Consider the following 24,236-nt stretch of genomic DNA (forward strand, 5'->3'; position numbering starts at 1 on the left):
TAGGTCTCCAATTCTTTATTTCTTCCATTGCATTGAAGCATACAATAAATCAAAAGAAGTCAGGATAAAAAAATGATGAAAAAAAAGCTGAAAAGTTAAAATAAAAAGTGAAATTCTGGCTTAAAACTGGTCTCCAGAAAACATAGATAATAAAAATGATCAAACCTAGGAAATGATTGTCGCTGCCTGCTTGATGTGGAAAGTAAGAGCCAAGGAAGACGGGTGCCGTGGCTGAAATTATCCTTCGTCAGAATTGGTGAAGTTCTCTATTTTTGTCAAACAAGCAAACACAGGGGAAAGCGCGAACGCAGCCCCCCACTACCATAAATTATGCAGTCGAGTTTCCCACATTTGAGGAAATCGCAGAGGTCAACTGGTACGGAGTGCAATGAACCAGCCTCACTCTGGGAGAGCCACCTTAGGAATCATGGCTATTGCTCCCCTGCCAGGTAAGTATGACATGACGGGTACATTCAAAGGCACGCCCGCTGGGAAGCCTTTCCTTTAGGCTGTGGTGAAATAATAAAGCAAGTTAAAAAAAAAAAAAAAAAGCAAATAAATAATCCAAATGATAGAAGGCTACAAAAGATTACCAAACCTCGTGGCTGATCGTTGTTTTCCTTAGCTACCAGTAATTTTAGTGCCTTCAGGTGGTTAGGTGTGAATAATTGAGCTGGACTCAGGGTGCGAAGGAGCAATTTGCATAAAGGCAAATGCTAGACCAATGAGCCGAAGGATGGGAATTCGTAGCATGGAGTGAGAATAGTGTGCTGCCGGAAACAAGTGGATTCAGTGGGAGAGAAAGGTAAAAGGGAAATGCTAAGAAGCCAGCGGAAGGAATGGTGCAACAGAGCTCAGGAAGAAACGGGAGTCACGTAAGACACGCCCTAGACATGGGGCGCCATAAACTTTTTTTAAACCAATCTTTCAGTCTCCTTAGAGCCTGTCAAAAATTGCCAATGCTGACTGTATTTCAAGTCATCATGGCGGGGTATTGGGTAAAGTTTTCAATTAGCAATAATCACGCCTCGGATTGACCTCATGGGCTACGATACTGCCACTGCGCAAAGTTAACTGTTCAAGTGGGCCAGCTTTTAAGAGCTACCACGTAAGGACACTTTAAGACAGCGGTGAGAAAAAGTTCATGACCATAAGCCATTGCAAAGGATTGTGGGAGGCAATATTCTAATTAGGCCCGCTTCCTCCTACAGGGAAGCTTAAACCCCAACAAATTCCTCGGTCTTCTTATATGGCATCTTGGAATGGTTCCAAACCTATAACAGAGAGTGAGGGCAACCATATCTTGCAGCAAACCTTGTACAATTTTTTTTCTCTCTTTGGAAACAGTTTTGCCAAGATTCTACTACAGCAGCCATTAGGCAGAGTACACAATCCGCTGGTCTACGTTCGTCCCCAAAGTCACACATTTCATGACTCCATCGATAGGAATGACCCTTGCCTAGCACCTGTCTTCTCTTCATCCACACTCAACAGGGCTGAAAGAACATTTGTGGTGGCTTTTTCAAAATTCCATGGTGTTCATTAGTAAGTGCTAGCGACCACCCAGCTATTCCTAAGGTTTGGTCTGATTGTCTCAAGCGGCAATTCACTGCCTTCATCCAGAAAATCTTTTTTTCCCAGAAATTCAATCAAACGTTACGTTCTGTTGGAAGACGTAATATAGGTCTCCAATTCTTTATTTCTTCCATTGCATTGAAGCATACAATAAATCAAAAGAAGTCAGGATAAAAAAATGATGAAAAAAAAGCTGAAAAGTTAAAATAAAAAGTGAAATTCTGGCTTAAAACTGGTCTCCAGAAAACATAGATAATAAAAATGATCAAGCCTAGGAAATGATTGTCACTGCCTGCTTGATGCGGAAAGTAAGAGCCAAAGAAGACGGGTGCCGTGGCTGAAATTATCCTTCGTCAGAATTGGTGAAGTTCTCTTTTTTTGTCAAACAAGCAAACACAGGGGAAAGCGCAAACGCAGTCCCCCACTACCATAAATTATGCAGTCGAGTTTCCCACATTTGAGGAAATCGCAGAGGTCAACTGGTACGGAGTGCAATGAATCAGCCTCACTCTGGGAGAGCCACCTTAGGGATCATGGCTATTGCTCCCCTGCCAGGTAAGTATGACATGACGGGTACATTCAAAGGCACGCCCGCTGGGAAGCCTTTCCTTTAGGCTGTGGTGAAATAATAAAGCAAGTAAAAAAAAAAAAAGCAAATAAATAATCCAAATGATAGAAGGCTACAAAAGATTACCAAACCTCGTGGCTGATCGTTGTTTTCCTTAGCTACCAGTAATTTTAGTGCCTTCAGGTGGTTAGGTGTGAATAATTGAGCTGGATTCAGGGTGCGAAGGAGCAATTTGCATAAAGGCAAATGCTAGGCCAATGAGCCGAAGGATGGGAATTCGTAGCATGTAGTGAGAATAGTGTGCTGCCGGAAACAAGTGAATTCAGTGGGAGAGAAAGGTAAAAGGGAAATGCTAAGAAGCCAGCGGAAGGAATGGTGCAACAGAGCTCAGGAAGAAACGGGAGTCACGTAAGACACGCCCTAGACATGGGGCGCCATAAACTTTTATTAAACCAATCTTTCAGTCTCCTTAGAGCCTGTCAAAAATTGCCAATGCTGACTGTATTTCAAGTCATCATGGCGGGGTATTGGGTAAAGTTTTCAATTAGCAATAATCACGCCTCGGATTGACCTCATGGGCTACGATACTGCCACTGCGCAAAGCTAGCTGTTCAAGTGGGCCAGCTTTTAAGAGCTACCACGTAAGGACACTTTAAGACAGCGGTGAGAAAAAGTTCATGACCATAAGCCATTGCAAAGGATTATGGGAGGCAATATTCTAATTAGGCCCGCTTCCTCCTACAGGGAAGCTTAAACCCCAACAAATTCCTCGGTCTTCTTATATGGCATCTTGGAATGGTTCCAAACCTATAACAGAGAGTGAGGGCAACCATATCTTGCAGCAAACCTTGTACAATTTTTTTTCTCTCTTTGGAAACAGTTTTGCCAAGATTCTACTACAGCAGCCATTAGGCAGAGTACACAATCCGCTGGTCTACGTTCGTCCCCAAAGTCACACATTTCATGACTCCATCGATAGGAATGACCCTTGCCTAGCACCTGTCTTCTCTTCATCCACACTCAACAGGGCTGAAAGAACATTTGTGGTGGCTTTTTCAAAATTCCATGGTGTTCATTAGTAAGTGCTAGCGACCACCCAGCTATTCCTAAGGTTTGGTCTGATTGTCTCAAGCGGCAATTCACTGCCTTGATCCAGAAAATCTTTTTTTCCCAGAAATTCAATCAAACGTTACTTTCTGTTGGAAGACGTAATATAGGTCTCCAATTCTTTATTTCTTCCATTGCATTGAAGCATACAATAAATCAAAAGAAGTCAGGATAAAAAAATGATGAAAAAAAAGCTGAAAAGTTAAAATAAAAAGTGAAATTCTGGCTTAAAACTGGTCTCCAGAAAACATAGATAATAAAAATGATCAAACCTAGGAAATGATTGTCGCTGCCTGCTTGATGTGGAAAGTAAGAGCCAAGGAAGACGGGTGCCGTGGCTGAAATTATCCTTCGTCAGAATTGGTGAAGTTCTCTATTTTTGTCAAACAAGCAAACACAGGGGAAAGCGCGAACGCAGCCCCCCACTACCATAAATTATGCAGTCGAGTTTCCCACATTTGAGGAAATCGCAGAGGTCAACTGGTACGGAGTGCAATGAACCAGCCTCACTCTGGGAGAGCCACCTTAGGAATCATGGCTATTGCTCCCCTGCCAGGTAAGTATGACATGACGGGTACATTCAAAGGCACGCCCGCTGGGAAGCCTTTCCTTTAGGCTGTGGTGAAATAATAAAGCAAGTTAAAAAAAAAAAAAAAAAGCAAATAAATAATCCAAATGATAGAAGGCTACAAAAGATTACCAAACCTCGTGGCTGATCGTTGTTTTCCTTAGCTACCAGTAATTTTAGTGCCTTCAGGTGGTTAGGTGTGAATAATTGAGCTGGACTCAGGGTGCGAAGGAGCAATTTGCATAAAGGCAAATGCTAGACCAATGAGCCGAAGGATGGGAATTCGTAGCATGGAGTGAGAATAGTGTGCTGCCGGAAACAAGTGGATTCAGTGGGAGAGAAAGGTAAAAGGGAAATGCTAAGAAGCCAGCGGAAGGAATGGTGCAACAGAGCTCAGGAAGAAACGGGAGTCACGTAAGACACGCCCTAGACATGGGGCGCCATAAACTTTTTTTAAACCAATCTTTCAGTCTCCTTAGAGCCTGTCAAAAATTGCCAATGCTGACTGTATTTCAAGTCATCATGGCGGGGTATTGGGTAAAGTTTTCAATTAGCAATAATCACGCCTCGGATTGACCTCATGGGCTACGATACTGCCACTGCGCAAAGTTAACTGTTCAAGTGGGCCAGCTTTTAAGAGCTACCACGTAAGGACACTTTAAGACAGCGGTGAGAAAAAGTTCATGACCATAAGCCATTGCAAAGGATTGTGGGAGGCAATATTCTAATTAGGCCCGCTTCCTCCTACAGGGAAGCTTAAACCCCAACAAATTCCTCGGTCTTCTTATATGGCATCTTGGAATGGTTCCAAACCTATAACAGAGAGTGAGGGCAACCATATCTTGCAGCAAACCTTGTACAATTTTTTTTCTCTCTTTGGAAACAGTTTTGCCAAGATTCTACTACAGCAGCCATTAGGCAGAGTACACAATCCGCTGGTCTACGTTCGTCCCCAAAGTCACACATTTCATGACTCCATCGATAGGAATGACCCTTGCCTAGCACCTGTCTTCTCTTCATCCACACTCAACAGGGCTGAAAGAACATTTGTGGTGGCTTTTTCAAAATTCCATGGTGTTCATTAGTAAGTGCTAGCGACCACCCAGCTATTCCTAAGGTTTGGTCTGATTGTCTCAAGCGGCAATTCACTGCCTTCATCCAGAAAATCTTTTTTTCCCAGAAATTCAATCAAACGTTACGTTCTGTTGGAAGACGTAATATAGGTCTCCAATTCTTTATTTCTTCCATTGCATTGAAGCATACAATAAATCAAAAGAAGTCAGGATAAAAAAATGATGAAAAAAAAGCTGAAAAGTTAAAATAAAAAGTGAAATTCTGGCTTAAAACTGGTCTCCAGAAAACATAGATAATAAAAATGATCAAGCCTAGGAAATGATTGTCACTGCCTGCTTGATGCGGAAAGTAAGAGCCAAAGAAGACGGGTGCCGTGGCTGAAATTATCCTTCGTCAGAATTGGTGAAGTTCTCTTTTTTTGTCAAACAAGCAAACACAGGGGAAAGCGCAAACGCAGTCCCCCACTACCATAAATTATGCAGTCGAGTTTCCCACATTTGAGGAAATCGCAGAGGTCAACTGGTACGGAGTGCAATGAATCAGCCTCACTCTGGGAGAGCCACCTTAGGGATCATGGCTATTGCTCCCCTGCCAGGTAAGTATGACATGACGGGTACATTCAAAGGCACGCCCGCTGGGAAGCCTTTCCTTTAGGCTGTGGTGAAATAATAAAGCAAGTAAAAAAAAAAAAAGCAAATAAATAATCCAAATGATAGAAGGCTACAAAAGATTACCAAACCTCGTGGCTGATCGTTGTTTTCCTTAGCTACCAGTAATTTTAGTGCCTTCAGGTGGTTAGGTGTGAATAATTGAGCTGGATTCAGGGTGCGAAGGAGCAATTTGCATAAAGGCAAATGCTAGGCCAATGAGCCGAAGGATGGGAATTCGTAGCATGTAGTGAGAATAGTGTGCTGCCGGAAACAAGTGAATTCAGTGGGAGAGAAAGGTAAAAGGGAAATGCTAAGAAGCCAGCGGAAGGAATGGTGCAACAGAGCTCAGGAAGAAACGGGAGTCACGTAAGACACGCCCTAGACATGGGGCGCCATAAACTTTTATTAAACCAATCTTTCAGTCTCCTTAGAGCCTGTCAAAAATTGCCAATGCTGACTGTATTTCAAGTCATCATGGCGGGGTATTGGGTAAAGTTTTCAATTAGCAATAATCACGCCTCGGATTGACCTCATGGGCTACGATACTGCCACTGCGCAAAGCTAGCTGTTCAAGTGGGCCAGCTTTTAAGAGCTACCACGTAAGGACACTTTAAGACAGCGGTGAGAAAAAGTTCATGACCATAAGCCATTGCAAAGGATTATGGGAGGCAATATTCTAATTAGGCCCGCTTCCTCCTACAGGGAAGCTTAAACCCCAACAAATTCCTCGGTCTTCTTATATGGCATCTTGGAATGGTTCCAAACCTATAACAGAGAGTGAGGGCAACCATATCTTGCAGCAAACCTTGTACAATTTTTTTTCTCTCTTTGGAAACAGTTTTGCCAAGATTCTACTACAGCAGCCATTAGGCAGAGTACACAATCCGCTGGTCTACGTTCGTCCCCAAAGTCACACATTTCATGACTCCATCGATAGGAATGACCCTTGCCTAGCACCTGTCTTCTCTTCATCCACACTCAACAGGGCTGAAAGAACATTTGTGGTGGCTTTTTCAAAATTCCATGGTGTTCATTAGTAAGTGCTAGCGACCACCCAGCTATTCCTAAGGTTTGGTCTGATTGTCTCAAGCGGCAATTCACTGCCTTGATCCAGAAAATCTTTTTTTCCCAGAAATTCAATCAAACGTTACGTTCTGTTGGAAGACGTAATATAGGTCTCCAATTCTTTATTTCTTCCATTGCATTGAAGCATACAATAAATCAAAAGAAGTCAGGATAAAAAAATGATGAAAAAAAAGCTGAAAAGTTAAAATAAAAAGTGAAATTCTGGCTTAAAACTGGTCTCCAGAAAACATAGATAATAAAAATGATCAAACCTAGGAAATGATTGTCGCTGCCTGCTTGATGTGGAAAGTAAGAGCCAAAGAAGACGGGTGCCGTGGCTGAAATTATCCTTCGTCAGAATTGGTGAAGTTCTCTATTTTTGTCAAACAAGCAAACACAGGGGAAAGTGCGAACGCAGCCCCCCACTACCATAAATTATGCAGTCGAGTTTCCCACATTTGAGGAAATCGCAGAGGTCAACTGGTACGGAGTGCAATGAACCAGCCTCACTCTGGGAGAGCCACCTTAGGGATCATGGCTATTGCTCCCCTGCCAGGTAAGTATGACATGACGGGTACATTCAAAGGCACGCCCGCTGGGAAGCCTTTCCTGTAGGCTGTGGTGAAATAATAAAGCAAGTTAAAAAAAAAAAAAAAAAAGCAAATAAATAATCCAAATGATAGAAGGCTACAAAAGATTACCAAACCTCGTGGCTGATCGTTGTTTTCCTTAGCTACCAGTAATTTTAGTGCCTTCAGGTGGTTAGGTGTGAATAATTGAGCTGGATTCAGGGTGCGAAGGAGCAATTTGCATAAAGGCAAATGCTAGGCCAATGAGCCGAAGGATGGGAATTCGTAGCATGTAGTGAGAATAGTGTGCTGCCGGAAACAAGTGAATTCAGTCGGAGAGAAAGGTAAAAGGGAAATGCTAAGAAGCCAGCGGAAGGAATGGTGCAACAGAGCTCAGGAAGAAACGGGAGTCACGTACGACACGCCCTAGACATGGGGCGCCATAAACTTTTATTAAACCAATCTTTCAGTCTCCTTAGAACCTGTCAAAAATTGCCAATGCTGACTGTATTTCAAGTCATCATGGCGGGGTATTGGGTAAAGTTTTCAATTAGCAATAATCACGCCTCGGATTGACCTCATGGGCTACGATACTGCCACTGCGCAAAGCTAGCTGTTCAAGTGGGCCAGCTTTTAAGAGCTACCACGTAAGGACACTTTAAGACAGCGGTGAGAAAAAGTTCATGACCATAAGCCATTGCAAAGGATTATGGGAGGCAATATTCTAATTAGGCCCGCTTCCTCCTACAGGGAAGCTTAAACCCCAACAAATTCCTCGGTCTTCTTATATGGCATCTTGGAATGGTTCCAAACCTATAACAGAGAGTGAGGGCAACCATATCTTGCAGCAAACCTTGTACAATTTTTGTTCTCTCTTTGGAAACAGTTTTGCCAAGATTCTACTACAGCAGCCATTAGGCAGAGTACACAATCCGCTGGTCTACGTTCGTCCCCAAAGTCACACATTTCATGACTCCATCGATAGGAATGACCCTTGCCTAGCACCTGTCTTCTCTTCATCCACACTCAACAGGGCTGAAAGAACATTTGTGGTGGCTTTTTCAAAATTCCATGGTGTTCATTAGTAAGTGCTAGCGACCACCCAGCTATTCCTAAGGTTTGGTCTGATTGTCTCAAGCGGCAATTCACTGCCTTCATCCAGAAAATCTTTTTTTCCCAGAAATTCAATCAAACGTTACGTTCTGTTGGAAGACGTAATATAGGTCTCCAATTCTTTATTTCTTCCATTGCATTGAAGCATACAATAAATCAAAAGAAGTCAGGATAAAAAAATGATGAAAAAAAAGCTGAAAAGTTAAAATAAAAAGTGAAATTCTGGCTTAAAACTGGTCTCCAGAAAACATAGATAATAAAAATGATCAAGCCTAGGAAATGATTGTCACTGCCTGCTTGATGCGGAAAGTAAGAGCCAAAGAAGACGGGTGCCGTGGCTGAAATTATCCTTCGTCAGAATTGGTGAAGTTCTCTTTTTTTGTCAAACAAGCAAACACAGGGGAAAGCGCAAACGCAGTCCCCCACTACCATAAATTATGCAGTCGAGTTTCCCACATTTGAGGAAATCGCAGAGGTCAACTGGTACGGAGTGCAATGAATCAGCCTCACTCTGGGAGAGCCACCTTAGGGATCATGGCTATTGCTCCCCTGCCAGGTAAGTATGACATGACGGGTACATTCAAAGGCACGCCCGCTGGGAAGCCTTTCCTTTAGGCTGTGGTGAAATAATAAAGCAAGTAAAAAAAAAAAAAGCAAATAAATAATCCAAATGATAGAAGGCTACAAAAGATTACCAAACCTCGTGGCTGATCGTTGTTTTCCTTAGCTACCAGTAATTTTAGTGCCTTCAGGTGGTTAGGTGTGAATAATTGAGCTGGATTCAGGGTGCGAAGGAGCAATTTGCATAAAGGCAAATGCTAGGCCAATGAGCCGAAGGATGGGAATTCGTAGCATGTAGTGAGAATAGTGTGCTGCCGGAAACAAGTGAATTCAGTGGGAGAGAAAGGTAAAAGGGAAATGCTAAGAAGCCAGCGGAAGGAATGGTGCAACAGAGCTCAGGAAGAAACGGGAGTCACGTAAGACACGCCCTAGACATGGGGCGCCATAAACTTTTATTAAACCAATCTTTCAGTCTCCTTAGAGCCTGTCAAAAATTGCCAATGCTGACTGTATTTCAAGTCATCATGGCGGGGTATTGGGTAAAGTTTTCAATTAGCAATAATCACGCCTCGGATTGACCTCATGGGCTACGATACTGCCACTGCGCAAAGCTAGCTGTTCAAGTGGGCCAGCTTTTAAGAGCTACCACGTAAGGACACTTTAAGACAGCGGTGAGAAAAAGTTCATGACCATAAGCCATTGCAAAGGATTATGGGAGGCAATATTCTAATTAGGCCCGCTTCCTCCTACAGGGAAGCTTAAACCCCAACAAATTCCTCGGTCTTCTTATATGGCATCTTGGAATGGTTCCAAACCTATAACAGAGAGTGAGGGCAACCATATCTTGCAGCAAACCTTGTACAATTTTTTTTCTCTCTTTGGAAACAGTTTTGCCAAGATTCTACTACAGCAGCCATTAGGCAGAGTACACAATCCGCTGGTCTACGTTCGTCCCCAAAGTCACACATTTCATGACTCCATCGATAGGAATGACCCTTGCCTAGCACCTGTCTTCTCTTCATCCACACTCAACAGGGCTGAAAGAACATTTGTGGTGGCTTTTTCAAAATTCCATGGTGTTCATTAGTAAGTGCTAGCGACCACCCAGCTATTCCTAAGGTTTGGTCTGATTGTCTCAAGCGGCAATTCACTGCCTTGATCCAGAAAATCTTTTTTTCCCAGAAATTCAATCAAACGTTACGTTCTGTTGGAAGACGTAATATAGGTCTCCAATTCTTTATTTCTTCCATTGCATTGAAGCATACAATAAATCAAAAGAAGTCAGGATAAAAAAATGATGAAAAAAAAGCTGAAAAGTTAAAATAAAAAGTGAAATTCTGGCTTAAAACTGGTCTCCAGAAAACATAGATAATAAAAATGATCAAACCTAGGAAATGATTGTCGCTGCCTGCTTGATGTGGAAAGTAAGAGCCAAAGAAGACGGGTGCCGTGGCTGAAATTATCCTTCGTCAGAATTGGTGAAGTTCTCTATTTTTGTCAAACAAGCAAACACAGGGGAAAGTGCGAACGCAGCCCCCCACTACCATAAATTATGCAGTCGAGTTTCCCACATTTGAGGAAATCGCAGAGGTCAACTGGTACGGAGTGCAATGAACCAGCCTCACTCTGGGAGAGCCACCTTAGGGATCATGGCTATTGCTCCCCTGCCAGGTAAGTATGACATGACGGGTACATTCAAAGGCACGCCCGCTGGGAAGCCTTTCCTGTAGGCTGTGGTGAAATAATAAAGCAAGTTAAAAAAAAAAAAAAAAAAGCAAATAAATAATCCAAATGATAGAAGGCTACAAAAGATTACCAAACCTCGTGGCTGATCGTTGTTTTCCTTAGCTACCAGTAATTTTAGTGCCTTCAGGTGGTTAGGTGTGAATAATTGAGCTGGATTCAGGGTGCGAAGGAGCAATTTGCATAAAGGCAAATGCTAGGCCAATGAGCCGAAGGATGGGAATTCGTAGCATGTAGTGAGAATAGTGTGCTGCCGGAAACAAGTGAATTCAGTCGGAGAGAAAGGTAAAAGGGAAATGCTAAGAAGCCAGCGGAAGGAATGGTGCAACAGAGCTCAGGAAGAAACGGGAGTCACGTACGACACGCCCTAGACATGGGGCGCCATAAACTTTTATTAAACCAATCTTTCAGTCTCCTTAGAACCTGTCAAAAATTGCCAATGCTGACTGTATTTCAAGTCATCATGGCGGGGTATTGGGTAAAGTTTTCAATTAGCAATAATCACGCCTCGGATTGACCTCATGGGCTACGATACTGCCACTGCGCAAAGCTAGCTGTTCAAGTGGGCCAGCTTTTAAGAGCTACCACGTAAGGACACTTTAAGACAGCGGTGAGAAAAAGTTCATGACCATAAGCCATTGCAAAGGATTATGGGAGGCAATATTCTAATTAGGCCCGCTTCCTCCTACAGGGAAGCTTAAACCCCAACAAATTCCTCGGTCTTCTTATATGGCATCTTGGAATGGTTCCAAACCTATAACAGAGAGTGAGGGCAACCATATCTTGCAGCAAACCTTGTACAATTTTTGTTCTCTCTTTGGAAACAGTTTTGCCAAGATTCTACTACAGCAGCCATTAGGCAGAGTACACAATCCGCTGGTCTACGTTCGTCCCCAAAGTCACACATTTCATGACTCCATCGATAGGAATGACCCTTGCCTAGCACCTGTCTTCTCTTCATCCACACTCAACAGGGCTGAAAGAACATTTGTGGTGGCTTTTTCAAAATTCCATGGTGTTCATTAGTAAGTGCTAGCGACCACCCAGCTATTCCTAAGGTTTGGTCTGATTGTCTCAAGCGGCAATTCACTGCCTTCATCCAGAAAATCTTTTTTTCCCAGAAATTCAATCAAACGTTACGTTCTGTTGGAAGACGTAATATAGGTCTCCAATTCTTTATTTCTTCCATTGCATTGAAGCATACAATAAATCAAAAGAAGTCAGGATAAAAAAATGATGAAAAAAAAGCTGAAAAGTTAAAATAAAAAGTGAAATTCTGGCTTAAAACTGGTCTCCAGAAAACATAGATAATAAAAATGATCAAGCCTAGGAAATGATTGTCGCTGCCTGCTTGATGCGGAAAGTAAGAGCCAAAGAAGACGGGTGCCGTGGCTGAAATTATCCTTCGTCAGAATTGGTGAAGTTCTCTATTTTTGTCAAACAAGCAAACACAGGGGAAAGCGCGAACGCAGTCCCCCACTACCATAAATTATGCAGTCGAGTTTCCCACATTTGAGGAAATCGCAGAGGTCAACTGGTACGGAGTGCAATGAACCAGCCTCACTCTGGGAGAGCCACCTTAGGGATCATGGCTATTGCTCCCCTGCCAGGTAAGTATGACATGACGGGTACATTCAAAGGCACGCCCGCTGGGAAGCCTTTCCTTTAGGCTGTGGTGAAATAATAAAGCAAGTTAAAAAAAAAAAAAGCAAATAAATAATCCAAATGATAGAAGGCTACAAAAGATTACCAAACCTCGTGGCTGATCGTTGTTTTCCTTAGCTACCAGTAATTTTAGTGCCTTCAGGTGGTTAGGTGTGAATAATTGAGCTGGATTCAGGGTGCGAAGGAGCAATTTGCATAAAGGCAAATGCTAGGCCAATGAGCCGAAGGATGGGAATTCGTAGCATGTAGTGAGAATAGTGTGCTGCCGGAAACAAGTGAATTCAGTGGGAGAGAAAGGTAAAAGGGAAATGCTAAGAAGCCAGCGGAAGGAATGGTGCAACAGAGCTCAGGAAGAAACAGGAGTCACGTAAGACACGCCCTAGACATGGGGCGCCATAAACTTTTATTAAACCAATCTTTCAGTCTCCTTAGAACCTGTCAAAAATTGCCAATGCTGACTGTATTTCAAGTCATCATGGCGGGGTATTGGGTAAAGTTTTCAATTAGCAATAATCACGCCTCGGATTGACCTCATGGGCTACGATACTGCCACTGCGCAAAGCTAGCTGTTCAAGTGGGCCAGCTTTTAAGAGCTACCACGTAAGGACACTTTAAGACAGCGGTGAGAAAAAGTTCATGACCATAAGCCATTGCAAAGGATTATGGGAGGCAATATTCTAATTAGGCCCGCTTCCTCCTACAGGGAAGCTTAAACCCCAACAAATTCCTCGGTCTTCTTATATGGCATCTTGGAATGGTTCCAAACCTATAACAGAGAGTGAGGGCAACCATATCTTGCAGCAAACCTTGTACAATTTTTTTTCTCTCTTTGGAAACAGTTTTGCCAAGATTCTACTACAGCAGCCATTAGGCAGAGTACACAATCCGCTGGTCTACGTTCGTCCCCAAAGTCACACATTTCATGACTCCATCGATAGGAATGACCCTTGCCTAGCACCTGTCTTCTCTTCATCCACACTCAACAGGGCTGAAAGAACATTTGTGGTGGCTTTTTCAAAATTCCATGGTGTTCATTAGTAAGTGCTAGCGACCACCCAGCTATTCCTAAGGTTTGGTCTGATTGTCTCAAGCGGCAATTCACTGCCTTGATCCAGAAAATCTTTTTTTCCCAGAAATTCAATCAAACGTTACGTTCTGTTGGAAGACGTAATATAGGTCTCCAATTCTTTATTTCTTCCATTGCATTGAAGCATACAATAAATCAAAAGAAGTCAGGATAAAAAAATGATGAAAAAAAAGCTGAAAAGTTAAAATAAAAAGTGAAATTCTGGCTTAAAACTGGTCTCCAGAAAACATAGATAATAAAAATGATCAAGCCTAGGAAATGATTGTCACTGCCTGCTTGATGCGGAAAGTAAGAGCCAAAGAAGACGGGTGCCGTGGCTGAAATTATCCTTCGTCAGAATTGGTGAAGTTCTCTATTTTTGTCAAACAAGCAAACACAGGGGAAAGCGCGAACGCAGTCCCCCACTACCATAAATTATGCAGTCGAGTTTCCCACATTTGAGGAAATCGCAGAGGTCAACTGGTACGGAGTGCAATGAACCAGCCTCACTCTGGGAGAGCCACCTTAGGGATCATGGCTATTGCTCCCCTGCCAGGTAAGTATGACATGACTGGTACATTCAAAGGCACGCCCGCTGGGAAGCCTTTCCTTTAGGCTGTGGTGAAATAATAAAGCAAGTTAAAAAAAAAAAAAGCAAATAAATAATCCAAATGATAGAAGGCTACAAAAGATTACCAAACCTCGTGGCTGATCGTTGTTTTCCTTAGCTACCAGTAATTTTAGTGCCTTCAGGTGGTTAGGTGTGAATAATTGAGCTGGATTCAGGGTGCGAAGGAGCAATTTGCATAAAGGCAAATGCTAGGCCAATGAGCCGAAGGATGGGAATTCGTAGCATGTAGTGAGAATAGTGTGCTGCCGGAAACAAGTGAATTCAGTGGGAGAGAAAGGTAAAAGGGAAATGCTAAGAAGCCAGCGGAAGGAATGGTGCAACAGAGCTCAGGAAGAAACAGGAGTCACGTAAGACACGCCCTAGACATGGGGCGCCATAAACTTTTATTAAACCAATCTTTCAGTCTCCTTAGAACCTGTCAAAAATTGCCAATGCTGACTGTATTTCAAGTCATCATGGCGGGGTATTGGGTAAAGTTTTCAATTAGCAATAATCACGCCTCGGATTGACCTCATGGGCTACGATACTGCCACTGCGCAAAGCTAGCTGTTCAAGTGGGCCAGCTTTTAAGAGCTACCACGTAAGGACACTTTAAGACAGCGGTGAGAAAAAGTTCATGACCATAAGCCATTGCAAAGGATTATGGGAGGCAATATTCTAATTAGGCCCGCTTCCTCCTACAGGGAAGCTTAAACCCCAACAAATTCCTCGGTCTTCTTATATGGCATCTTGGAATGGTTCCAAACCTATAACAGAGAGTGAGGGCAACCATATCTTGCAGCAAACCTTGTACATTTTTTTTTCTCTCTTTGGAAACAGTTTTGCCAAGATTCTACTACAGCAGCCATTAGGCAGAGTACACAATACGCTGGTCTACGTTCGTCCCCAAAGTCACACATTTCATGACTCCATCGATAGGAATGACCCTTGCCTAGCACCTGTCTTCTCTTCATCCACACTCAACAGGGCTGAAAGAACATTTGTGGTGGCTTTTTCAAAATTCCATGGTGTTCATTAGTAAGTGCTAGCGACCACCCAGCTATTCCTAAGGTTTGGTCTGATTGTCTCAAGCGGCAATTCACTGCCTTCATCCAGAAAATCTTTTTTTCCCAGAAATTCAATCAAACGTTACGTTCTGTTGGAAGACGTAATATAGGTCTCCAATTCTTTATTTCTTCCATTGCATTGAAGCATACAATAAATCAAAAGAAGTCAGGATAAAAAAATGATGAAAAAAAAGCTGAAAAGTTAAAATAAAAAGTGAAATTCTGGCTTAAAACTGGTCTCCAGAAAACATAGATAATAAAAATGATCAAGCCTAGGAAATGATTGTCGCTGCCTGCTTGATGCGGAAAGTAAGAGCCAAAGAAGACGGGTGCCGTGGCTGAAATTATCCTTCGTCAGAATTGGTGAAGTTCTCTATTTTTGTCAAACAAGCAAACACAGGGGAAAGCGCGAACGCAGTCCCCCACTACCATAAATTATGCAGTCGAGTTTCCCACATTTGAGGAAATCGCAGAAGTCAACTGGTACGGAGTGCAATGAACCAGCCTCACTCTGGGAGAGCCACCTTAGGGATCATGGCTATTGCTCCCCTGCCAGGTAAGTATGACATGACGGGTACATTCAAAGGCACGCCCGCTGGGAAGCCTTTCCTTTAGGCTGTGGTGAAATAATAAAGCAAGTTTAAAAAAAAAAAAAAGCAAATAAATAATCCAAATGATAGAAGGCTACAAAAGATTACCAAACCTCGTGGCTGATCGTTGTTTTCCTTAGCTACCAGTAATTTTAGTGCCTTCAGGTGGTTAGGTGTGAATAATTGAGCTGGATTCAGGGTGCGAAGGAGCAATTTGCATAAAGGCAAATGCTAGGCCAATGAGCCGAAGGATGGGAATTCGTAGCATGTAGTGAGAATAGTGTGCTGCCGGAAACAAGTGAATTCAGTCGGAGAGAAAGGTAAAAGGGAAATGCTAAGAAGCCAGCGGAAGGAATGGTGCAACAGAGCTCAGGAAGAAACAGGAGTCACGTAAGACACGCCCTAGACATGGGGCGCCATAAACTTTTATTAAACCAATCTTTCAGTCTCCTTAGAACCTGTCAAAAATTGCCAATGCTGACTGTATTTCAAGTCATCATGGCGGGGTATTGGGTAAAGTTTTCAATTAGCAATAATCACGCCTCGGATTGACCTCATGGGCTACGATACTGCCACTGCGCAAAGCTAGCTGTTCAAGTGGGCCAGCTTTTAAGAGCTACCACGTAAGGACACTTTAAGACAGCGGTGAGAAAAAGTTCATGACCATAAGCCATTGCAAAGGATTATGGGAGGCAATATTCTAATTAGGCCCGCTTCCTCCTACAGGGAAGCTTAAACCCCAACAAATTCCTCGGTCTTCTTATATGGCATCTTGGAATGGTTCCAAACCTATAACAGAGAGTGAGGGCAACCATATCTTGCAGCAAACCTTGTACAATTTTTTTTCTCTCTTTGGAAACAGTTTTGCCAAGATTCTACTACAGCAGCCATTAGGCAGAGTACACAATCCGCTGGTCTACGTTCGTCCCCAAAGTCACACATTTCATGACTCCATCGATAGGAATGACCCTTGCCTAGCACCTGTCTTCTCTTCATCCACACTCAACAGGGCTGAAAGAACATTTGTGGTGGCTTTTTCAAAATTCCATGGTGTTCATTAGTAAGTGCTAGCGACCACCCAGCTATTCCTAAGGTTTGGTCTGATTGTCTCAAGCGGCAATTCACTGCCTTCATCCAGAAAATCTTTTTTTCCCAGAAATTCAATCAAACGTTACGTTCTGTTGGAAGACGTAATATAGGTCTCCAATTCTTTATTTCTTCCATTGCATTGAAGCATACAATAAATCAAAAGAAGTCAGGATAAAAAAATGATGAAAAAAAAGCTGAAAAGTTAAAATAAAAAGTGAAATTCTGGCTTAAAACTGGTCTCCAGAAAACATAGATAATAAAAATGATCAAACCTAGGAAATGATTGTCGCTGCCTGCTTGATGTGGAAAGTAAGAGCCAAAGAAGACGGGTGCCGTGGCTGAAATTATCCTTCGTCAGAATTGGTGAAGTTCTCTATTTTTGTCAAACAAGCAAACACAGGGGAAAGCGCGAACGCAGCCCCCCACTACCATAAATTATGCAGTCGAGTTTCCCACATTTGAGGAAATCGCAGAGGTCAACTGGTACGGAGTGCAATGAACCAGCCTCACTCTGGGAGAGCCACCTTAGGGATCATGGCTATTGCTCCCCTGCCAGGTAAGTATGACATGACGGGTACATTCAAAGGCACGCCCGCTGGGAAGCCTTTCCTTTAGGCTGTGGTGAAATAATAAAGCAAGTTAAAAAAAAAAAAAAAAAAGCAAATAAATAATCCAAATGATAGAAGGCTACAAAAGATTACCAAACCTCGTGGCTGATCGTTGTTTTCCTTAGCTACCAGTAATTTTAGTGCCTTCAGGTGGTTAGGTGTGAATAATTGAGCTGGACTCAGGGTGCGAAGGAGCAATTTGCATAAAGGCAAATGCTAGACCAATGAGCCGAAGGATGGGAATTCGTAGCATGGAGTGAGAATAGTGTGCTGCCGGAAACAAGTGGATTCAGTGGGAGAGAAAGGTAAAAGGGAAATGCTAAGAAGCCAGCGGAAGGAATGGTGCAACAGAGCTCAGGAAGAAACGGGAGTCACGTAAGACACGCCCTAGACATGGGGCGCCATAAACTTTTTTTAAACCAATCTTTCAGTCTCCTTAGAGCCTGTCAAAAATTGCCAATGCTGACTGTATTTCAAGTCATCATGGCGGGGTATTGGGTAAAGTTTTCAATTAGCAATAATCACGCCTCGGATTGACCTCATGGGCTACGATACTGCCACTGCGCAAAGTTAACTGTTCAAGTGGGCCAGCTTTTAAGAGCTACCACGTAAGGACACTTTAAGACAGCGGTGAGAAAAAGTTCATGACCATAAGCCATTGCAAAGGATTGTGGGAGGCAATATTCTAATTAGGCCCGCTTCCTCCTACAGGGAAGCTTAAACCCCAACAAATTCCTCGGTCTTCTTATATGGCATCTTGGAATGGTTCCAAACCTATAACAGAGAGTGAGGGCAACCATATCTTGCAGCAAACCTTGTACAATTTTTTTTCTCTCTTTGGAAACAGTTTTGCCAAGATTCTACTACAGCAGCCATTAGGCAGAGTACACAATCCGCTGGTCTACGTTCGTCCCCAAAGTCACACATTTCATGACTCCATCGATAGGAATGACCCTTGCCTAGCACCTGTCTTCTCTTCATCCACACTCAACAGGGCTGAAAGAACATTTGTGGTGGCTTTTTCAAAATTCCATGGTGTTCATTAGTAAGTGCTAGCGACCACCCAGCTATTCCTAAGGTTTGGTCTGATTGTCTCAAGCGGCAATTCACTGCCTTCATCCAGAAAATCTTTTTTTCCCAGAAATTCAATCAAACGTTACGTTCTGTTGGAAGACGTAATATAGGTCTCCAATTCTTTATTTCTTCCATTGCATTGAAGCATACAATAAATCAAAAGAAGTCAGGATAAAAAAATGATGAAAAAAAAGCTGAAAAGTTAAAATAAAAAGTGAAATTCTGGCTTAAAACTGGTCTCCAGAAAACATAGATAATAAAAATGATCAAGCCTAGGAAATGATTGTCGCTGCCTGCTTGATGCGGAAAGTAAGAGCCAAAGAAGACGGGTGCCGTGGCTGAAATTATCCTTCGTCAGAATTGGTGAAGTTCTCTATTTTTGTCAAACAAGCAAACACATGGGAAAGCGCGAACGCAGTCCCCCACTACCATAAATTATGCAGTCGAGTTTCCCACATTTGAGGAAATCGCAGAGGTCAACTGGTACGGAGTGCAATGAACCAGCCTCACTCTGGGAGAGCCACCTTAGGGATCATGGCTATTGCTCCCCTGCCAGGTAAGTATGACATGACGGGTACATTCAAAGGCACGCCCGCTGGGAAGCCTTTCCTTTAGGCTGTGGTGAAATAATAAAGCAAGTTTAAAAAAAAAAAAAAGCAAATAAATAATCCAAATGATAGAAGGCTACAAAAGATTACCAAACCTCGTGGCTGATCGTTGTTTTCCTTAGCTACCAGTAATTTTAGTGCCTTCAGGTGGTTAGGTGTGAATAATTGAGCTGGATTCAGGGTGCGAAGGAGCAATTTGCATAAAGGCAAATGCTAGGCCAATGAGCCGAAGGATGGGAATTCGTAGCATGTAGTGAGAATAGTGTGCTGCCGGAAACAAGTGAATTCAGTCGGAGAGAAAGGTAAAAGGGAAATGCTAAGAAGCCAGCGGAAGGAATGGTGCAACAGAGCTCAGGAAGAAACAGGAGTCACGTAAGACACGCCCTAGACATGGGGCGCCATAAACTTTTATTAAACCAATCTTTCAGTCTCCTTAGAACCTGTCAAAAATTGCCAATGCTGACTGTATTTCAAGTCATCATGGCGGGGTATTGGGTAAAGTTTTCAATTAGCAATAATCACGCCTCGGATTGACCTCATGGGCTACGATACTGCCACTGCGCAAAGCTAGCTGTTCAAGTGGGCCAGCTTTTAAGAGCTACCACGTAAGGACACTTTAAGACAGCGGTGAGAAAAAGTTCATGACCATAAGCCATTGCAAAGGATTATGGGAGGCAATATTCTAATTAGGCCCGCTTCCTCCTACAGGGAAGCTTAAACCCCAACAAATTCCTCGGTCTTCTTATATGGCATCTTGGAATGGTTCCAAACCTATAACAGAGAGTGAGGGCAACCATATCTTGCAGCAAACCTTGTACAATTTTTTTTCTCTCTTTGGAAACAGTTTTGCCAAGATTCTACTACAGCAGCCATTAGGCAGAGTACACAATCCGCTGGTCTACGTTCGTCCCCAAAGTCACACATTTCATGACTCCATCGATAGGAATGACCCTTGCCTAGCACCTGTCTTCTCTTCATCCACACTCAACAGGGCTGAAAGAACATTTGTGGTGGCTTTTTCAAAATTCCATGGTGTTCATTAGTAAGTGCTAGCGACCACCCAGCTATTCCTAAGGTTTGGTCTGATTGTCTCAAGCGGCAATTCACTGCCTTGATCCAGAAAATCTTTTTTTCCCAGAAATTCAATCAAACGTTACGTTCTGTTGGAAGACGTAATATAGGTCTCCAATTCTTTATTTCTTCCATTGCATTGAAGCATACAATAAATCAAAAGAAGTCAGGATAAAAAAATGATGAAAAAAAAGCTGAAAAGTTAAAATAAAAAGTGAAATTCTGGCTTAAAACTGGTCTCCAGAAAACATAGATAATAAAAATGATCAAACCTAGGAAATGATTGTCGCTGCTTGCTTGATGTGGAAAGTAAGAGCCAAAGAAGACGGGTGCCGTGGCTGAAATTATCCTTCGTCAGAATTGGTGAAGTTCTCTATTTTTGTCAAACAAGCAAACACAGGGGAAAGCGCGAACGCAGCCCCCCACTACCATAAATTATGCAGTCGAGTTTCCCACATTTGAGGAAATCGCAGAGGTCAACTGGTACGGAGTGCAATGAACCAGCCTCACTCTGGGAGAGCCACCTTAGGGATCATGGCTATTGCTCCCCTGCCAGGTAAGTATGACATGACGGGTACATTCAAAGGCACGCCCGCTGGGAAGCCTTTCCTTTAGGCTGTGGTGAAATAATAAAGCAAGTTAAAAAAAAAGCAAATAAATAATCCAAATGATAGAAGGCTACAAAAGATTACCAAACCTCGTGGCTGATCGTTGTTTTCCTTAGCTACCAGTAATTTTAGTGCCTTCAGGTGGTTAGGTGTGAATAATTGAGCTGGATTCAGGGTGCGAAGGAGCAATTTGCATAAAGGCAAATGCTAGGCCAATGAGCCGAAGGATGGGAATTCGTAGCATGTAGTGAGAATAGTGTGCTGCCGGAAACAAGTGAATTCAGTGGGAGAGAAAGGTAAAAGGGAAATGCTAAGAAGCCAGCGGAAGGAATGGTGCAACAGAGCTCAGGAAGAAACGGGAGTCACGTAAGACACGCCCTAGACATGGGGCGCCATAAACTTTTATTAAACCAATCTTTCAGTCTCCTTAGAGCCTGTCAAAAATTGCCAATGCTGACTGTATTTCAAGTCATCATGGCGGGGTATTGGGTAAAGTTTTCAATTAGCAATAATCACGCCTCGGATTGACCTCATGGGCTACGATACTGCCACTGCGCAAAGTTAACTGTTCAAGTGGGCCAGCTTTTAAGAGCTACCACATAAGGACACTTTAAGACAGCGGTGAGAAAAAGTTCATGACCATAAGCCATTGCAAAGGATTGTGGGAGGCAATATTCTAATTAGGCCCGCTTCCTCCTACAGGGAAGCTTAAACCCCAACAAATTCCTCGGTCTTCTTATATGGCATCTTGGAATGGTTCCAAACCTATAACAGAGAGTGAGGGCAACCATATCTTGCAGCAAACCTTGTACAATTTTTTTTCTCTCTTTGGAAACGGTTTTGCCAAGATTCTACTACAGCAGCCATTAGGCAGAGTACACAATCCGCTGGTCTACGTTCGTCCCCAAAGTCACACATTTCATGACTCCATCGATAGGAATGACCCTTGCCTAGCACCTGTCTTCTCTTCATCCACACTCAACAGGGCTGAAAGAACATTTGTGGTGGCTTTTTCAAAATTTCATGGTGTTCATTAGTAAGTGCTAGCGACCACCCAGCTATTCCTAAGGTTTGGTCTGATTGTCTCAAGCGGCAATTCACTGCCTTGATCCAGAAAATCTTTTTTTTCCCAGAAATTCAATCAAACGTTACGTTCTGTTGGAAGACGTAATATAGGTCTCCAATTCTTTATTTCTTCCATTGCATTGAAGCATACAATAAATCAAAAGAAGTCAGGATAAAAAAATGATGAAAAAAAAGCTGAAAAGTTAAAATAAAAAGTGAAATTCTGGCTTAAAACTGGTCTCCAGAAAACATAGATAATAAAAATGATCAAGCCTAGGAAATGATTGTCGCTGCCTGCTTGATGCGGAAAGTAAGAGCCAAAGAAGACGGGTGCCGTTGCTGAAATTATCCTTCGTCAGAATTGGTGAAGTTCTCTATTTTTGTCAAACAAGCAAACACAGGGGAAATCGCGAACGCAGTCCCCCACTACCATAAATTATGCAGTCGATTTTCCCACATTTGAGGAAATCGCAGAGGTCAACTGGTACGGAGTGCAATGAACCAGCCTCACTCTGGGAGAACCACCTTAGGGATCATGGCTATTGCTCCCCTGCCAGGTAAGTATGACATGGCGGGTACATTCAAAGGCACGCCCGCTGGGAAGCCTTTCCTTTAGGCTGTGGTGAAATAATAAAGCAAGTTAAAAAAAAAAAAAAGCAAATAAATAATCCAAATGATAGAAGGCTACAAAAGATTACCAAACCTCGTGGCTGATCGTTGTTTTCCTTAGCTACCAGTAATTTTAGTGCCTTCAGGTGGTTAGGTGTGAATAATTGAGCTGGATTCAGGGTGCGAAGGAGCAATTTGCATAAAGGCAAATGCTAGGCCAATGAGCCGAAGGATGGGAATTCGTAGCATGTAGTGAGAATAGTGTGCTGCCGGAAACAAGTGAATTCAGTGGGAGAGAAAGGTAAAAGGGAAATGCTAAGAAGCCAGCAGAAGGAATGGTGCAACAGAGCTCAGGAAGAAACGGGAGTCACCTATAACAGAGAGTGAGGGCAACCATATCTTGCAGCAAACCTTGTACAATTTTTTTTCTCTCTTTGGAAACGGTTTTGCCAAGATTCTACTACAGCAGCCATTAGGCAGAGTACACAATCCGCTGGTCTACGTTCGTCCCCAAAGTCACACATTTCATGACTCCATCGATAGGAATGACCCTTGCCTAGCACCTGTCTTCTCTTCATCCACACTCAACAGGGCTGAAAGAACATTTGTGGTGGCTTTTTCAAAATTCCATGGTGTTCATTAGTAAGTGCTAGCGACCACCCAGCTATTCCTAAGGTTTGGTCTGATTGTCTCAAGCGGCAATTCACTGCCTTGATCCAGAAAATCTTTTTTTTCCCAGAAATTCAATCAAACGTTACGTTCTGTTGGAAGACGTAATATAGGTCTCCAATTCTTTATTTCTTCCATTGCATTGAAGCATACAATAAATCAAAAGAAGTCAGGATAAAAAAATGATGAAAAAAAAGCTGAAAAGTTAAAATAAAAAGTGAAATTCTGGCTTAAAACTGGTCTCCAGAAAACATAGATAATAAAAATGATCAAGCCTAGGAAATGATTGTCGCTGCCTGCTTGATGTGGAAAGTAAGAGCCAAAGAAGACGGGTGCCGTGGCTGAAATTATCCTTCGTCAGAATTGGTGAAGTTCTCTATTTTTGTCAAACAAGCAAACACAGGGGAAAGCGCGAACGCAGTCCCCCACTACAATAAATTATGCAGTCGAGTTTCCCACATTTGAGGAAATCGCAGAGGTCAACTGGTACGGAGTGCAATGAACCAGCCTCACTCTGGGAGAACCACCTTAGGGATCATGGCTATTGCTCCCCTGCCAGGTAAGTATGACATGACGGGTACATTCAAAGGCACGCCCGCTGGGAAGCCTTTCCTTTAGGCTGTGGTGAAATAATAAAGCAAGTTAAAAAAAAAAAAAGCAAATAAATAATCCAAATGATAGAAGGCTACAAAAGATTACCAAACCTCGTGGCTGATCGTTGTTTTCCTTAGCTACCAGTAATTTTAGTGCCTTCAGGGGGTTAGGTGTGAATAATTGAGCTGGATTCAGGGTGCGAAGGAGCAATTTGCATAAAGGCAAATGCTAGGCCAATGAGCCGAAGGATGGGAATTCGTAGCATGTAGTGAGAATAGTGTGCTGCCGGAAACAAGTGAATTCAGTGGGAGAGAAAGGTAAAAGGGAAATGCTAAGAAGCCAGCAGAAGGAATGGTGCAACAGAGCTCAGGAAGAAACGGGAGTCACGTAAGACACGCCCTAGACATGGGGCGCCATAAACTTTTATTAAACCAATCTTTCAGTCTCCTTAGAGCCTGTCAAAAATTGCCAATGCTGACTGTATTTCAAGTCATCATGGCGGGGTATTGGGTAAAGTTTTCAATTAGCAATAATCACGCCTCGGATTGACCTCATGGGCTACGATACTGCCACTGCGCAAAGTTAACTGTTCAAGTGGGCCAGCTTTTAAGAGCTACCACATAAGGACACTTTAAGACAGCGGTGAGAAA

The 24,236-nt window shown here is 42.8% G+C and overlaps 29 non-coding genes across 29 annotated transcripts; all 29 read right to left on the bottom strand.

Annotated features, from left to right (window-relative positions):
• Window positions 1–290: 290 nt before the first annotated feature.
• On the bottom strand, window positions 291–457 carry LOC134590905 (U1 spliceosomal RNA). Its single transcript, XR_010087760.1, has one exon. It is a non-coding gene; the product is annotated as a U1 spliceosomal RNA (small nuclear RNA).
• A 474-nt stretch (window positions 458–931) lies between these two features.
• LOC134592731 (U4 spliceosomal RNA) lies at window positions 932–1,072 on the bottom strand. Its single transcript, XR_010089315.1, has one exon. It is a non-coding gene; the product is annotated as a U4 spliceosomal RNA (small nuclear RNA).
• An 899-nt stretch (window positions 1,073–1,971) lies between these two features.
• Window positions 1,972–2,138, bottom strand: LOC134590714 (U1 spliceosomal RNA). Its single transcript, XR_010087597.1, has one exon. It is a non-coding gene; the product is annotated as a U1 spliceosomal RNA (small nuclear RNA).
• A 469-nt stretch (window positions 2,139–2,607) lies between these two features.
• On the bottom strand, window positions 2,608–2,748 carry LOC134592218 (U4 spliceosomal RNA). Its single transcript, XR_010088875.1, has one exon. It is a non-coding gene; the product is annotated as a U4 spliceosomal RNA (small nuclear RNA).
• Window positions 2,749–3,647: 899 nt separating this feature from the next.
• On the bottom strand, window positions 3,648–3,814 carry LOC134590906 (U1 spliceosomal RNA). Its single transcript, XR_010087761.1, has one exon. It is a non-coding gene; the product is annotated as a U1 spliceosomal RNA (small nuclear RNA).
• Window positions 3,815–4,288: 474 nt separating this feature from the next.
• Window positions 4,289–4,429, bottom strand: LOC134592732 (U4 spliceosomal RNA). The gene has a single exon (XR_010089316.1). It is a non-coding gene; the product is annotated as a U4 spliceosomal RNA (small nuclear RNA).
• Window positions 4,430–5,328: 899 nt separating this feature from the next.
• On the bottom strand, window positions 5,329–5,495 carry LOC134590715 (U1 spliceosomal RNA). Its single transcript, XR_010087598.1, has one exon. It is a non-coding gene; the product is annotated as a U1 spliceosomal RNA (small nuclear RNA).
• A 469-nt stretch (window positions 5,496–5,964) lies between these two features.
• LOC134592219 (U4 spliceosomal RNA) lies at window positions 5,965–6,105 on the bottom strand. Its single transcript, XR_010088877.1, has one exon. It is a non-coding gene; the product is annotated as a U4 spliceosomal RNA (small nuclear RNA).
• An 899-nt stretch (window positions 6,106–7,004) lies between these two features.
• Window positions 7,005–7,171, bottom strand: LOC134591176 (U1 spliceosomal RNA). The gene has a single exon (XR_010087991.1). It is a non-coding gene; the product is annotated as a U1 spliceosomal RNA (small nuclear RNA).
• A 475-nt stretch (window positions 7,172–7,646) lies between these two features.
• Window positions 7,647–7,787, bottom strand: LOC134593383 (U4 spliceosomal RNA). Its single transcript, XR_010089873.1, has one exon. It is a non-coding gene; the product is annotated as a U4 spliceosomal RNA (small nuclear RNA).
• An 899-nt stretch (window positions 7,788–8,686) lies between these two features.
• Window positions 8,687–8,853, bottom strand: LOC134590717 (U1 spliceosomal RNA). The gene has a single exon (XR_010087599.1). It is a non-coding gene; the product is annotated as a U1 spliceosomal RNA (small nuclear RNA).
• Window positions 8,854–9,322: 469 nt separating this feature from the next.
• On the bottom strand, window positions 9,323–9,463 carry LOC134592221 (U4 spliceosomal RNA). Its single transcript, XR_010088878.1, has one exon. It is a non-coding gene; the product is annotated as a U4 spliceosomal RNA (small nuclear RNA).
• Window positions 9,464–10,362: 899 nt separating this feature from the next.
• LOC134591177 (U1 spliceosomal RNA) lies at window positions 10,363–10,529 on the bottom strand. Its single transcript, XR_010087992.1, has one exon. It is a non-coding gene; the product is annotated as a U1 spliceosomal RNA (small nuclear RNA).
• Window positions 10,530–11,004: 475 nt separating this feature from the next.
• LOC134593385 (U4 spliceosomal RNA) lies at window positions 11,005–11,145 on the bottom strand. Its single transcript, XR_010089874.1, has one exon. It is a non-coding gene; the product is annotated as a U4 spliceosomal RNA (small nuclear RNA).
• An 899-nt stretch (window positions 11,146–12,044) lies between these two features.
• Window positions 12,045–12,211, bottom strand: LOC134589828 (U1 spliceosomal RNA). The gene has a single exon (XR_010086844.1). It is a non-coding gene; the product is annotated as a U1 spliceosomal RNA (small nuclear RNA).
• Window positions 12,212–12,681: 470 nt separating this feature from the next.
• On the bottom strand, window positions 12,682–12,822 carry LOC134593386 (U4 spliceosomal RNA). Its single transcript, XR_010089875.1, has one exon. It is a non-coding gene; the product is annotated as a U4 spliceosomal RNA (small nuclear RNA).
• Window positions 12,823–13,721: 899 nt separating this feature from the next.
• LOC134589829 (U1 spliceosomal RNA) lies at window positions 13,722–13,888 on the bottom strand. The gene has a single exon (XR_010086845.1). It is a non-coding gene; the product is annotated as a U1 spliceosomal RNA (small nuclear RNA).
• A 470-nt stretch (window positions 13,889–14,358) lies between these two features.
• Window positions 14,359–14,499, bottom strand: LOC134593387 (U4 spliceosomal RNA). The gene has a single exon (XR_010089876.1). It is a non-coding gene; the product is annotated as a U4 spliceosomal RNA (small nuclear RNA).
• Window positions 14,500–15,398: 899 nt separating this feature from the next.
• Window positions 15,399–15,565, bottom strand: LOC134590607 (U1 spliceosomal RNA). The gene has a single exon (XR_010087506.1). It is a non-coding gene; the product is annotated as a U1 spliceosomal RNA (small nuclear RNA).
• A 472-nt stretch (window positions 15,566–16,037) lies between these two features.
• On the bottom strand, window positions 16,038–16,178 carry LOC134593388 (U4 spliceosomal RNA). The gene has a single exon (XR_010089877.1). It is a non-coding gene; the product is annotated as a U4 spliceosomal RNA (small nuclear RNA).
• Window positions 16,179–17,077: 899 nt separating this feature from the next.
• Window positions 17,078–17,244, bottom strand: LOC134590317 (U1 spliceosomal RNA). Its single transcript, XR_010087259.1, has one exon. It is a non-coding gene; the product is annotated as a U1 spliceosomal RNA (small nuclear RNA).
• Window positions 17,245–17,719: 475 nt separating this feature from the next.
• On the bottom strand, window positions 17,720–17,860 carry LOC134592733 (U4 spliceosomal RNA). Its single transcript, XR_010089317.1, has one exon. It is a non-coding gene; the product is annotated as a U4 spliceosomal RNA (small nuclear RNA).
• Window positions 17,861–18,759: 899 nt separating this feature from the next.
• Window positions 18,760–18,926, bottom strand: LOC134590835 (U1 spliceosomal RNA). Its single transcript, XR_010087701.1, has one exon. It is a non-coding gene; the product is annotated as a U1 spliceosomal RNA (small nuclear RNA).
• Window positions 18,927–19,398: 472 nt separating this feature from the next.
• Window positions 19,399–19,539, bottom strand: LOC134593389 (U4 spliceosomal RNA). Its single transcript, XR_010089878.1, has one exon. It is a non-coding gene; the product is annotated as a U4 spliceosomal RNA (small nuclear RNA).
• Window positions 19,540–20,438: 899 nt separating this feature from the next.
• On the bottom strand, window positions 20,439–20,605 carry LOC134590318 (U1 spliceosomal RNA). The gene has a single exon (XR_010087260.1). It is a non-coding gene; the product is annotated as a U1 spliceosomal RNA (small nuclear RNA).
• Window positions 20,606–21,071: 466 nt separating this feature from the next.
• LOC134592734 (U4 spliceosomal RNA) lies at window positions 21,072–21,212 on the bottom strand. The gene has a single exon (XR_010089318.1). It is a non-coding gene; the product is annotated as a U4 spliceosomal RNA (small nuclear RNA).
• A 900-nt stretch (window positions 21,213–22,112) lies between these two features.
• Window positions 22,113–22,279, bottom strand: LOC134591363 (U1 spliceosomal RNA). Its single transcript, XR_010088153.1, has one exon. It is a non-coding gene; the product is annotated as a U1 spliceosomal RNA (small nuclear RNA).
• A 1,113-nt stretch (window positions 22,280–23,392) lies between these two features.
• Window positions 23,393–23,559, bottom strand: LOC134590840 (U1 spliceosomal RNA). The gene has a single exon (XR_010087705.1). It is a non-coding gene; the product is annotated as a U1 spliceosomal RNA (small nuclear RNA).
• Window positions 23,560–24,029: 470 nt separating this feature from the next.
• Window positions 24,030–24,170, bottom strand: LOC134592736 (U4 spliceosomal RNA). The gene has a single exon (XR_010089319.1). It is a non-coding gene; the product is annotated as a U4 spliceosomal RNA (small nuclear RNA).
• Window positions 24,171–24,236: the final 66 nt, after the last annotated feature.

The sequence above is a fragment of the Pelobates fuscus genome, chromosome 2 (assembly GCF_036172605.1).
Source record: "Pelobates fuscus isolate aPelFus1 chromosome 2, aPelFus1.pri, whole genome shotgun sequence".
NCBI classification, from domain to species: Eukaryota; Metazoa; Chordata; class Amphibia; order Anura; family Pelobatidae; genus Pelobates; species Pelobates fuscus.